The 13,723-nt window shown below is 47.5% G+C and overlaps 1 protein-coding gene across 4 annotated transcripts in view; it reads right to left on the minus strand.

Moving 5' to 3' along the window:
* The window catches only part of ZNF488 (zinc finger protein 488), a 30,085-nt gene extending 19,371 nt beyond the window's left edge, over positions 1 to 10,714 (minus strand). The window contains exon 1 of one of the 4 annotated variants that reach the window (XM_038744120.1): positions 10,676 to 10,714. The gene's annotated coding sequence lies outside the window, so the exon portion shown is untranslated. Of the gene's footprint in view, positions 1 to 7,846; positions 7,878 to 10,675 lie in introns of those variants that run through there. The other 3 variants (XM_038744118.1, XM_038744121.1, XM_038744119.1) reach the window with 3 other exon arrangements.
* Between the last annotated feature and the right edge of the window lie 3,009 nt (positions 10,715 to 13,723).

The raw sequence follows: 13,723 nt of genomic DNA on the forward strand, positions 1-13,723 counted from the left end.
TCAATCAATCATATTTATTGAGCACTTACTGTGTGCAGAGCACTGTACTAAGCGCTTGAGAAGTACAAGTTGGCAACATATAGAGACAGTCCCTACCCAACAGTGGGCTTACAGTCTAGAAGAGGGAACTGTAAATTCCATTTTACAGATAGAAAAACTATCACCAGCAATCACTTCAGGACCACTTACACACTTGTTTTCTCACAGCCTTCTATAGCATTTATTTACATGCATTAATTGTATTTATTGAGCGCTTACTGTGTGCAGAGCACTGTACTAATATAAGTGATGTAACTAGACTAGACACTTCTAGACTGTGAGCCCGTTGTTGGGTAGGGGCCATCTCTATATGTTACCAGCTTGTACTTCCCAAGTGCTTAGTACAGTGCTCTGCACACAGTAAGCGCTCAATAAATATGATTGAATGAATATAAGAGATCAAGTCTACCAACTCTGTTGCCTTGTATTTTCCCAAATGCTTAGTATAGTGTTCTGCTCACAGTGAGCATTTAATAAATATCACTGATTTGATATCATCTTGTCCTTCTTCCCCCATTTGTAAATTATTCCAGTGTCTGTCTTCTCAGACAGATTTTAAAATCCTTAAGGATAGAGATCATGTCTACTACCTCGATCGAATTTGAGACCCGTAAGCCAAACCCCGAACATTCCTGGTTTCCAAAGGATGTGACCTCATCTTCCTTAAAGAATGGTTATTAATCCTATTTAAACCCCCAGAGATCTTAAAGCTCCCTGCTATTACTTGCATACAACTAGGAGATTGCAGATAATTTTGCAACATGAGCAGGCATTGCTTGTTCCTCTGCTCATCTAGTGGCATTTGCTAGACTGTGAGCCCATTGTGGTCAGGGAACATCTCTTTTTGTTACTGAATTGTACTTTCCAAGTGCTTAGTACAGTGCTCTGCACACAATAAGCACTCAATAAATAGATTGAATGAATTGAATGAATGAATAATTAGATTTTCTTGTTCTTGTAATTGAACCCGATTTTGCATTGAAAACACGAATAGTGGCCTTAGGAGACACAGCTGCAGATTCATGAGACATTGTTTCCTTGTGAGTACTTCTTGTCATTCATTCATTCATTCATTCAATCGAATTTATTGAGCACTTACTGTGTGCAGAGCACTGTACTAAGCACTTAGGAAGTACAAGTTGGCAGCATATAGAGATGGTCCCTACCCAACAGCAGGCTCACAGTCTAGAAGGGGGAGACAGACAACAAAACGAAACATATTAACAAAATAAAATAAATAGAATAAATATGTACAAGTAAAATATATAAATAAATAGAGTAAAAAATATGTACAAACATATATACATATATACAGGTGCTGTGGGGAGGGGAAGGAGGTAAGGCAAGGGGATGGGGACGGGAGGAGGGGGAGAGAAAGGAGGGGGCTCAGTCTGGGAAGGCCTCCTGGAGGAGGTGAGCTCTCAGTAGGGCTTTGACGGAAGGAAGAGAGCTAGCTTGGTGGATGTGCAGAGGGAGGGCATTCCAGGCCAGGGGGAGGACGTGGGCCGGGGGTTGATGGCGGGACAAGCAAGAATGAGGCACAGTGAGGAGGTTAGTGGCAGAGGAGTGGAGGGTGTGGGCTGGGCTGGAGAAGGAGAGAAGGGAGGTGAGGTAGGATGGGGCAAGGTGATGGACAGCCTTGAAGCCGAGAGTGAGAGTTTTTGCCTGATGCATAGGTTGATTGGTAGCCACTGGAGATTTTTGAGGAGGGGAGTAACATGCCCAGAGCGTTTCTGCACAAAGATGATCTGGGCAGCAGCATGAAACATAGATTGAAGTGGGTAGAGACAGGAGGATGGGATATCAGAGAGGAGGCTGATGCAGTAATCCAGTCAGGATAGGATGAGAGATTGAATGAGCAGGGTAGCGGTTTGGATGGAGAGGAAAGGGCAGATCTTGGTGATGTTGCGGAGGTGAAACCGGCAGGTTTTGGTGACAGATTGGATGTGAGGGGTGAACGAGAGAGCGGAGTCGAGGATGACACCAAGGTTGCGGGCTTGTGAGACGGGAAGGATGGTAGTGCCGTCAACAGTGATGGAAAAGTCAGGGAGAGGGCAGGGTTTGGGAGGGAAGATAAGGCGTTCAGTCTTGGACATGTTGAGTTTTAGATGGCGGGCAGACATCCAGATGGAGATGTCCTGAAGGTAGGAGGAGATGCGAGCCTGGAGGGAGGGAGAGAGAGCAGGGGCAGAGATGCAGATTTGGGTGTCATCAGCGTAGAGACGATAGCTGAAGCCGTGGGAGCAAATGAGTTCACCAAGGGAATGCGTGTAGATAGAGAACAGAAGGGGACCAAGAACTGACCCTTGAGAAACCCCTACAGTAAGGGGATGGGAGGGGGAGGAGGAGCCCGCTAAAGAGACTGAGAATGAACAGCCAGAGAGATAAGAGGAGAAAGAGGATAGAGTCTGTGAAGCCAAGGTTGGATAGCATGTTGAGGAGAAGGGTGTGGTCCACAGTGTCGAAGGCAGCTGAGAGGTCGAGGAGGATTAGGATAGAGTAGGAGCCATTGGATTTGGGAAGCAGGAGGTCATTGGTGACCTTTGAGAGGGCAGTTTCCGTGGAATGTAGGGGATGGAAGCCAGATCGGAGGGGGTCGAGGAGAGAGTTGGTGTTGAAGAATTCGAGGCAGTGTGTGTAGATGACTCGTTTAAGGAGTCAGACCAGGAAAAAGCACATTCTGAAGCTCAGGATTCTGACCCACTAGAAAATCTTCCCAACCTCCTTCCCACCACCTGGTCTTTCTGCCCCAAAGCCACCCAGGTAGGCAGCAGAATGGGCTGGTCAGGTGTAGGAGATTGGAAAAGATGTAAATGCTGTCAATCAAGTCAACATGAAAACATCAGTGCTTCTGGAAAGGGACAGTTGTGAGAATAGTGGGAGGGGGTCGGCAGGACGGGTTTAAAGAATGGTTATTAATTCTATTTAAACCCCCAGAGATCTTAAACCTCCTTGCTACTACTTATCTACAATCCAGAGGTTGCAGAGCATTTTGCAACATGAACAGGTATTGGTTGTTGCTCTGCTCATCAAGGGGCATTTGCTTGACTGTGAGCCCATTGTGGGAAGGGATTGTCAGAAGGGGATTAGCGGGCGGGTTCTGGGAAGATGGATCTCAACTAACAATTCCACCTACATGACCTTCTCTCCCTGGTAGCATTAGTTACAATCTCAGCCTCTGGCTTGCACCAAATAGGGTGGTGATGAAAATGGAGTTTTCTATGGAAATGTCCATTTGGAAAAAAAACATACTACTGTCTGTTGTAGCCACAACAGACGGCGACATCCACAAGGGCAAAGTGACGTGAAGAGTTGAGCAATTTTCTGGGGGCCTTGACCAACTATGGCAATCAGATCACACAGCTTCCTCTAAAAACAAGGTTTTTAGACTGAATTTTGCAAATTCTCCCCTTCACTCTGCCTCTTTAGACCAAGCCAAAATAACATTAATGCTTGTGGAATTTGTTAAGCGCTTAGCTATGTGCCCAAAACTGTACTAAGCACTGTGGGGTAAATACAAGATCACCGGGTCCCAAATGGTGTCACAGTATAAATAGGAGGGAGACTGGGTATTGAATCCTCATTTTGAAGATCAGGGAACTGGTGCCCAGAAAAATTGAGTGGTTTACCCAAGGTCACAGAGCAAGTAGGGGCAGAATGGGATTAGAACCCAGGTCATCTGACTCCCGGGCCTGTGTTCCTTCACTAGGCCAAGTTGCTTCTCCCCAAAAGAAAGCAGAAATATTGTCAAGAGCAAGGAAACCCTGAACGAGAGTCCAACAATTTGGAATGGTAATGTTTCTCATTTCACCAGGACAGGCAACTTGCCTATCAACTCTGATATTCTGTATATCAGAGTTGATATACAGTATACTGTATATACTGTATATCTGATATACTGTACTCTCCCAAGTGCTTAGTACAGTGCTCTGCACACAGAAAGTGCTCAATAAAAATGATTGATTGTGTTTCATCCTTTAACTGTCAAGATTCCTGACTCCTGATTTGCTAGGGGAGTAATTTGATGGGAAAACTTGAAACAACTGATCTAACTCATTTCAAGAGCTTATTTCATCTGAATCCTGCTTCCTTTGGATCATAGTGAAACCAGAATTAAAATAAACTACATAGAAAAAGCAGCCTGTCTGTAAAACAAAATCTATATAAACGCTACACACAAAACTGTGAGTTCTTTCAGCTCTATGTAAGCACATCTCTTTGAAAAGATGTCTCCAAAAACCTTTAACCCCCTTTAAAACATGTAGTTTACAACACAAAGATTATATAAATACTGTTGTGTGTGCTATGATTAGGGTTTTATTTTCTTTTATGTTGAACCTTGAACAGTTAGATACCCATAAATAATTCTAGTGAACCAAAAACACTATGTGACAGTAAAGGAATTCAAATAATCTCATTGTAGGATTAGGAAATCAATCATTCAGCTGTATTTATTGGGAGCATAGTGGGTACTGTACTAAGCACTTGGGAGAGTACAATATAGTGAAGTTGGTAGACATGTTCCCTGCCCGCAGGGACCTTACAGTCTAGACAAGGAGACAAATAGTATGTACATAAGTGCTATTTTCAAAATATCCTGTGGTCCATTTTTCAACTCACAGTAGAACTCATAGTAGACTAATTTCTCGTGATTCTGTGAGGAAGCATAAAATCTTACATAAATAATCGTCCTTCATATTAAAAAAAAAAGGCCAGGAACAGTGAAATTCATTCTTGAGAGTACCTAAAAAGGCCAATGCAGAGCCAACATTCCTGGACACAAGGTGCTCACTGAAAGACTGTCTCATTGAATTGTTTTGCCTTAAATTTGAGAGGCCTGGCTCGGTTTTTTCTTTTGCCTCCTTTACTCTTATTTCTTATGAAGATTTTGCTCAAAAAGAGCCATTCCTTTCTTGATAGCAGTAATGTGGTCTATCTTCCGCAACTGATTCCCAGTTTTCAAGTGGGATGAAACATTGTCTGACTTTTTGTTTTACTGTCTCCTTAAAATGTTTCCTCTGCCCTCCTTGCTTTTGCTTTCCAAATCTCAGCTCTTCACACATCAATTGTCTGGATATTCTGCTGTCATTTATTCTCCTCCTGCATCCCACCTTGTTCAGTTGCATTGAGGTGAGCACAACTTCCATGTTGGAGACTGATTTCATTTCAAACTTCAAGTGTTTAGTACAGTACTCTGCACCCAGTAAGTGCTCAAGAAATGGCATTGATTGAAAATACCATGGATTGATTCATTGTTTAATAATAAAAATAATAATGGCATTTATTAAGTGCTTACTATGTGCAAAGCACTGTTCCAAGCGCTGAGCTCCTTTCATAATGAGTATTTAAAATTTTGGAGCCCTTGGTCCTATCCCCACCTCTAGACTGTAAGCTCCTTGTGGGCAGGAATCATGTCTACCTACTCCACTGTATAGTTCTCTCCCAAGTACTTAGTAAAGTGCTCTTCACACTGCAAGCACTCAATAAGTATCATTCATTGATTAATGCTGTGAAAAAATAAAATCAGTAATTTTGCTTTCTCAAAAATCAATAGAGAATTTCAGTGCTCATTCAGTACACTTTTCATTCTTATTTGTATTCCAGTACTCTAATGCATTTAATTATAAAATATTTATTACATACTATTCACCCTCACTTAATCACAATGAGTCTAATTGGTAAGTGCTGTGGTCACTAATATTTCAATCAGCTTACTCTTTGCTAGGATTTCTGAAATCATCATTTCCAGCTTTGACAAGTGTCAAAGTCACCATTATTGAGACATACAAAAAGGCTCTGTATGCAGAATCAACCACTTTTTATCAATTTTTACAAAAGCTGCCAGGCACCATAGAAAGTATTGCACGGCCAATGTTTTCCTAAATATTTCATTTTCCAATGTTCTACCAATTGCCTGTGGTCCTTCTTTAAGTTGACTGGATAATAACGAAAAGAATCAGGATTCCTTCTTGCAATACTCTGAAATCAGTTACTCCCTGCTATTCACCTATTAATACGCTGAACAATTCAAGTAATGTATGAACGGGACAACCAGCTGGATGCTGATGACTGCTAACCGATATTTAGGTGCAGTGGATAGTTTGGGAAGAGGAGGAGTTGAGGGGGTGAAGAGAAAGAGAGAGAGAGAAAGAGGGAGGGAGACAAAGTTGTCCAGAATACAGACACAGATAGCTAGAGAGAATGCTATTTTTCAAAATAGACCGTTTGATCATAAAAATGTTTCCAAAATCATTCTAGCAGAAGAGTGGGAGTGGAGAGATGAGGGAACAAAGTGGAAAGAGACTGGGCTTGGGAGTCAAAGGTCGTGGGTTTTAATCCCCGCTCCGCCACTTGTCAGCTGTGTGACTTTGGGCAAGTTGCTTCATGTCTCTGTGCCTCAGTTGCCTCATCTGTAAAATGGGTATTAAGACTGTGAGCCCCAAGTGAGACAACCTGATTACCTCATATCTCCCCAAGCACTTAGAACTGTGTTTGGCACATAGTAGGCACTTAACAAATACCATTATTATTATTGAGAAGCAGCATGGCTCAGTAGAAAGAGCACGGTCTTGGGAGTCAAAGGTCATGCGTTCTAATCCCGGCTCCACCATTCGTCTGCTGTGTGACCTTGGCAAGTCACTTAACTTCTCTTTGCTTCAGTTACCTCATCTGTAAAATGGGGATGAAGACGGTGAACTCCACATGGGACAACCTGATTACCTTGTAGCTATCCCAGCGCCTAGAACAGTGCTTGGCACCTAGTAAGCTCTTAACAAATACCATCATTACAATTAAACCTTTCCAAAGACTGTATAGAGCAGCTGTTCCTGGAAGTTGGAGAATCAACGTGGCTCAGTGGAAAGAGCACGGGCTTTGGAGTCAATGGTCAGCTGTGTGACTTTGGGCAAGTCACTTAACTTCTCTGTGCCTCAGTTACCTCATCTGTAAAATGGGGATTAAGACTCTGAGCCCGCTGTGGGACAACCTGATCACCTTGTAGTCTCCCCAATGCTTATGACAGTGCTTTGCACATAGTTAATGCTTAATAAATGCCATAAAAAAGGTTGGAGAGAACGGGGGGAAGCACAGAGAGAAGGACAAGAGGGGGAACAGGGGGAAGCAGAGGGAGAGAAGAAGAGGGAGAGCAGCATGGAGGACCTGTTCGCTTTCTCCCCACTGTTTGAGGCCCTCTCCGGCTGCTGGAGTCCCAGCCGCGCCCTGGGGAGGGGATCGAGACCCTCCCATTGCCCCCTGACCCCACTCTGAGCTCGTGGCTGGCACTACCTGAAGAGCAGCAATCCCAGTTTCCTTCAATCTGCCTCCTCCCTCTCCCATTGATTTGTTCATTCATTCATTCTTTCAATCATATTTATTGAGCACTTACTGAGAAGCAGCGTGGCTCAGTGGAAAGAGCACGGGCTTTGGAGTCAGAGGTCATGGGTTCAAATCCCAACTCTGCCAATTGTCAGCTGTGTGACTCTGGGCAAGTCACTTAACTTCTCTGTGCCTCAGTTACCTCATCTGTAAAAGGGGGATTAAGACTGTGAGCCCCCCATGGAACAACCTTGTAACTGCCCCAGCGCTAAGAACAGGGCTTTGCACATAGCAAGCACTTAATAAATGCCATTATTATTATTATTATTACTGTGTGCAATACTAATAATGATGGTATTAAGCACTCAACTATGTGCCAGGCACTGTAATAAGTGCTGGGGTGGTTATAAGAAAATCGGGTTGGACACAGTCCCTGTTCCATGTGGGGCTCACAGTCTCAATCCCCATTTTCCAGAGAAGTGAAGTGACTTACCCAAGGTCACACAGCAGACAATTGGCGGAGCTGGAATTAGAACCCATGACCTTCTGACTCCCAGGTTGGTGCACTGTCCACTACGCCAGCCAAAGCACTGTACTAAGCGCTTGGGAAAGTACCATAACAGCAGGCACATTCCCTACCCACAGTGAGCTCACAGTCTAGAACAGGAGAAAGACATCAACATAAATAAATTAATAGATAAATACATAAAATAAATGACGGATATTCATTCAGTCATATTTATTGAGCACTTACGGTGTTCAGAGCACTGTACTAAGCGCTTAATTATACAGTTATATCCGTATGTGCTGGGGGGAAGGGAGGGATGATGAAAGAAGGAGCAAGTATGAGCGGCACAGAAGGGAGTGGGAGAAGAGGAGAGGAGGGCTCAATCAGAAAAGGCTTCCTGGAGGAGTCATGCCTTCAATAAGGCTTTGAAGGTGGGGAGAGTAATTACCTGTCTGATATGAGGAGAGAGGATATTCGAGGCCAGAGGTAGGATGTGGGTGAGAGGCCGACGGTGAGATAGAGGAGATGGAGAAGCAGCGTGGCTTAGTGGAAAGATCATGGGCTTGGGAGTCAGAGGTCATGGGTTCTAATCCCCACTCTGCCACTTGTCAGCTGTGTGCTTTTGGGCAAGTCACTTCACTTCTTTGTGCCTCAGTTACCTCATCTGTAAAATGGGGATTAAGGCTGTGAGCCCCACATGGGACAACCTGATTACCTTATATCTATCCTAGTGCTTAGAACAGTGCTTGGCACATAGTAAGCGCTTAACAAATACTATTATTATTATTGAGAAGCAGTGTGGTTCAGTAGAAAGAGCACAGTCTTGGGAGTCAGAGGTCATGGGTTCTAATCCCGGCTTCACCACTTGTCTCCTGTGTGACCCTGGCAAATCACTTAACTTCTCTGTGCTTCAGTTACCTCATCTGTAAAGAGGGGATGAAGACTGTGAGCTCCACATGGGACAACCTGATTACCTTGTAGATACCCCAAGGCTTAGAACAGTGCTTGGCATATAGTAAGTACTTTAAAAATACCATTATTATCATTATTATTATTATCATTATTATGGAGGGCCAGTGAGGAGAGCACCAGAGGAGTGGAGCATGCAGGCTGGGTTGGAGTAGGAGAGCCACAAAGAGGCTGGCTTTGTCCCCATCCCAAAGGGCACTACCCATCCTTAGGTTGCACTCTGGGCAGCTGTCCATCCTGAGGGGAGTAAGGGGCACATCCAGAGTTGTGGGAAAATAAAAATAATAACAATAATTGCGGTATTTGTTAAGTGCCTACTAGGTGCCAGGCACTGTACTAAGCCCTGGGGTGATGATGGTATTTGTTAAGCACTTACTATGTGCAAAGCACTGTTCTAAGCACTAGGGAGGTTACAAGGTGATCAGGTTGTCCCACGGGGGGCTCACAGTTTCAACCCCCATTTTACAGATGAGGCAAATGAGGCACAGAGAAGTTAAGTGACTTGCCCAAAGTCACACAGCTGGCAGTTGGCAGAGCTGGGATTTGAACCTATGACCTCTGACTCCAAAGCCCATGCTCTTTCCACTGAGCCACGCTGCTTCTTATGAAGTAGTGTGGCTCAGTGGAAAGAGCCCGGGCTTGGGAGCTTGAGGCTGTGAGTTCTAATCCTGCCTCTGCCACTTGTCTGCTGTGTGACCTTGAGCAAGTCAGTTCACTTCTCTGGGCCTCAGTTCCCTCATCTGTAAAATGGAAAAGAAGACTGTGAGACCCACGAGGGGCAACCTGATTACCTTGTATTTACCCCAGCACTTAGAACATTTCTTGGCACATAGCAAGCGCTTAATAAATACCATAATAATGGTAATAATAATAATAATTACCTTGTATCTACCCTAGTACTTAGAATAGTGCTTGGCACAAAGTAGGCACTTAACAAATACCATAATAATAATAATTATAACAATTACATTGTATCCATCCCAGTGCTTTGAACAGTTCTCGGCACATAGTAAGTGCTTAACAAATACCATAATAATTGTAATAATTACCTTGTATCAACCCCAGTGTTTAGAACAGTGCTCGGCACATAGTAAGAGCTTAACAAATACCATAATAATGAGAATAATTACCTTGTATCTACCCCAGTTCTTAGAACAGTGCTCGGCACATAGTAAGTGCTTAACAAATACCATAATAATAATAATTACCTTGGATCAACCCCTGTGTTCAGAGTGTTGTACTTCCCAAGTGCTTAGTACAGTGCTCTGTACACAGTAAGCGCTCAATAAATACGATTGAATGAATGAATGAATGAACAGTGCTCGGCACATAGTAAGCATTTAAAAATACCATAATAAAAAGAATAAGAATAATTACCTTGTATCTACCCCAGGGCTTAGAACAGTGCTCGGCACATAGTAAGCACTTAACAAATGCCACAATAATAAGAATAATAATTACCTTATATTAACCCAAGTGTTTAGAACAGTGCCCGGTACATAGTAAGCACTTAACAAATGCCGCAATAATAAGAACAAGAATAATTACCGTGTCTTTCGCCAGTGCTTAGAACAGTGCTCTGCACATAGTAAGTGCTTAACAATTACCACAATACTAAGAATAATTACCTTGTATCAACCCCAGTGTTTAGAACAGTGCTTGGCACATAGTAAGAGCTTAACAAATACCAAAATAATAAGAATTATTATTCTTAATAATATTATTAAGAATATTCTTAATAATAAGAATAAGAAGAATTACCTTGTATTAACCCAAATATTTGGAACAGTGCTCATCACAGAGTTAAAGCTTAACAAATGCCCTAAGAAGACGAAAAAGAATTACCTTGTATCTCCCCCAGTGTTTAGAACAGTGCTCGGCATAGAGTAAGCGCTTACCAAACGCCCTGATGTTGATAATGATGATGATGGAGGAGGAGGAGGATGGAGGTTGATGATGATGGAGGAGGAGGAGGATGGGGGTTGATGATGATGGAGGAGGAGGAGGATGGGGGTTGATGATGCTGGAGGAGGAGGAGGATGGGGGTTGATGATGATGGAGGAGGAGGAGGATGGGGGTTGATGATGCTGGAGGAGGAGGAGGATGGGGGTTGATGATGATGGAGGAGGAGGAGGATGGGGGTTGATGATGATGGAGGAGGAGGATAGAGAAGGAGGAGGATGGGGGTTGATGCTGATGGAGGAGGAGGATAGAGAAGGAGGATAGAGAAGGAGGAGGATGGGGGTTGATGCTGATGGAGGAGGATAGAGAAGGAGGAGGATGGGGGTTGATGCTGATGGAGGAGGAGGATGGAGAAGGAGGAGGATGGGGGTTGATGCTGATGGAGGAGGAGGATGCTGGAGGCTGGCAGCAGGGGTCTGTGTGAGAGTCGGTGGGGTGGTGGGGTCAGGGAGGAGCTGGGGGTCCCCCGGGGTCTCCCCCACCCCCCGGTCCCGCCCCCCGGACTCCGGGGCCCAGGGAAAAGGAGGCAGGGAGGGACGGAGGGAGGCGGGAGGAAAGGGGCACCCAAGGGACCCCGAGACTCCGGAGGGGACGGGGAGGAGGGGAACAGAGGCACCCACGGGGGAGAGGAGACACGGGGAGACACACCAGGAGAGAGAGAGAGAGAGAGGGAGAGAGAGAGAGAGAGAGAGAGAGAGAGAGAGAGAGAGAGACGGAGAGTGATGGGGAGAAACACGGGGAGAGATGGAGGGAGACAGAGAGAGACGGGGAGAGATGGGGAGAGACAGAGGGAGACACACGGGGAGACAAGGGGAGACACAGGGAGACACACGGGGACAGAAGGGGAGAGACAGACAGAGAGACGGGGAGACACGGGGAGAGACAGAGAGGGACTGGGAGACACACGGGGAGAGATGGGGAGAGATGGAGGGAGACAGAGAGAGACGGGGAGACACGGGGAGACACACGGGGAGAGATGGGGAGAGATGGAGGGAGACAGAGAGAGACGGGGAGACACGGGGAGACACACGGGGAGACACGGGGAGAGGCTGGGAGGATGGAGGGAAATGGAGAGAGGTAGAGAGAGACGGGGAGACAGGGGAGAGATGGGGAGAGACCGAGAGAGACCGGGAGAGATGGAGAGAGATGGAGGGAGACGGAGGGAGACGGGGAGACACGGGGAGCCACACGGGGAGAGATGGGGAGAGATGGAGGGAGACAGAGAGAGACGGGGAGAGACAGGGAGAAACACGGGGAGAGATGGAGGGAGACAGAGAGACACGGGGAGAGACAGGGAGAAACGGGGAGACACGAGGAGAGGCGGGGAGAGATGCAGGGAGATGGAGAGAGAAAGAGAGAGACGGGGAGAGATGGGGAGAGACACGGGGAGAGATGGGGAGAAATGCAGGGAGATGGAGAGAGATAGAGAGAGACAGGGAGAGATGGGGAGAGACACGGGGAGACACGGGGAGAGATGGAGGGAGACAGACATGCAGAGACACATGGAGACACGGGGAGAGATGGAGGGAGACAGAGAGAGACGGGGGAGACACGGGGAGACACACGGGGAGAGATGGGGAGAGATGGGGCGAGACGGAAAGAGATGGAGAGACACGGGGAGAGCCGGAGAGAGATGGGGAGACACGGGAAGTGACGGGGAGACACAGAGAGGCACTGGGAGACACGGGGAGAGATGGGGGGGGGACACGGAGAGACGGAGAGACCCGGGGAGAGATGGAAAGAGACAGAGAGAGATGGGGAGACACAGAGAGACACGGGGAGACGCACAGAGAGAGACGGAGAGATAGACACGGGGGAGAGACAGCTGGGGACAGACCGCCAGCCGGGGGGAGACGGGTGGGTGGGGTGGGGAGTGGGGTCTTACGCCTTTGGGGTGGGTGGGTGGGTGGGTCGGTGGGTGGGTGGAGCTCAGGACCCCCCGAGCCGGGGCCCCCCGGGCCCCCCGCTGCCCCCAGGCCCCCCGGGGCCCCGTCCCGGAGAGCCGGGCTGCCGCCCGCGATGGGCGGCCGGCCGGACGCGGGCTCCCGGCCCGGGCGTCCCGCACAGCGTGTCCCGCAGCGTGTGGCGCCCCGCGGGCTGCGGGGGAGGGGCACGGAAAGCCGCCGCCGCCGCGGGCGGCCCCCACCGGCCGGCCTTCCCCTTCTCCTCCCACTTGCTCCCCACTCTCCCTCCCTCCCTCCACCCTCTTTGCCATCCTCCAACCCCACGCCCCTCCCTCATCCCTTCCCCCATCCCTCCTCTATCCCCCCGAACCCCCATCTCCTCCCTCCATCCCCTCCCTCTCCCCTCCTCTATGCCCCTGACCCCCCATCTCCTCCCTCCATCCCCTCCCTCTCCCCTCCTCTATTCCCCCGACCCCCATCTCCTCCCTCCATCCCCTCCCCATCCCCTCCTCTATCCCCCCGACCCCCCATCTCCTCCCTCCATCCCCTCCCCATCCCCTCCCTCTATCCCCTCCTCCCAGCCCCTCCCCATCCCTTCCTCCAGCCCCTCCTCCCTCCCCTCCCTCTACTCCCCCCTCCCACCGACCCCCATCCCCTTCCCCATCTCTCCACCCCTACGCCCCTCCCTCATCCCCTCCCTCTATTTCCAAGTCCCATCTCCTCCCTCCATCCCCTCCCCCATAATAATAATAATAATGATGGCATTTATTAAGTGCTTACTAAGTGCAAAGCACTGTTCTAAGCGCTGGGGAGGTTACAAGGTGAACAGGTTGTCCCACGGGGGGCTCGCAGTCTTAATCCCCATTTTACAGGTGAGGGAACTGAGGCCCAGAGAAGTGAAGTGACTTACTCAAAGTCACACAGCTGACAAGTGGAGGAGCTGGGATTTGAACCCATGACCTCTGACTCCAAAGCCCGTGCTCTTTCCACTGGGCCACGCTGCTTCTCATTCCCATCCCCATCCCCC

The sequence above is a fragment of the Tachyglossus aculeatus genome, chromosome 3 (genome assembly GCF_015852505.1).
Source record: "Tachyglossus aculeatus isolate mTacAcu1 chromosome 3, mTacAcu1.pri, whole genome shotgun sequence".
Taxonomy (NCBI): Eukaryota; Metazoa; Chordata; class Mammalia; order Monotremata; family Tachyglossidae; genus Tachyglossus; species Tachyglossus aculeatus.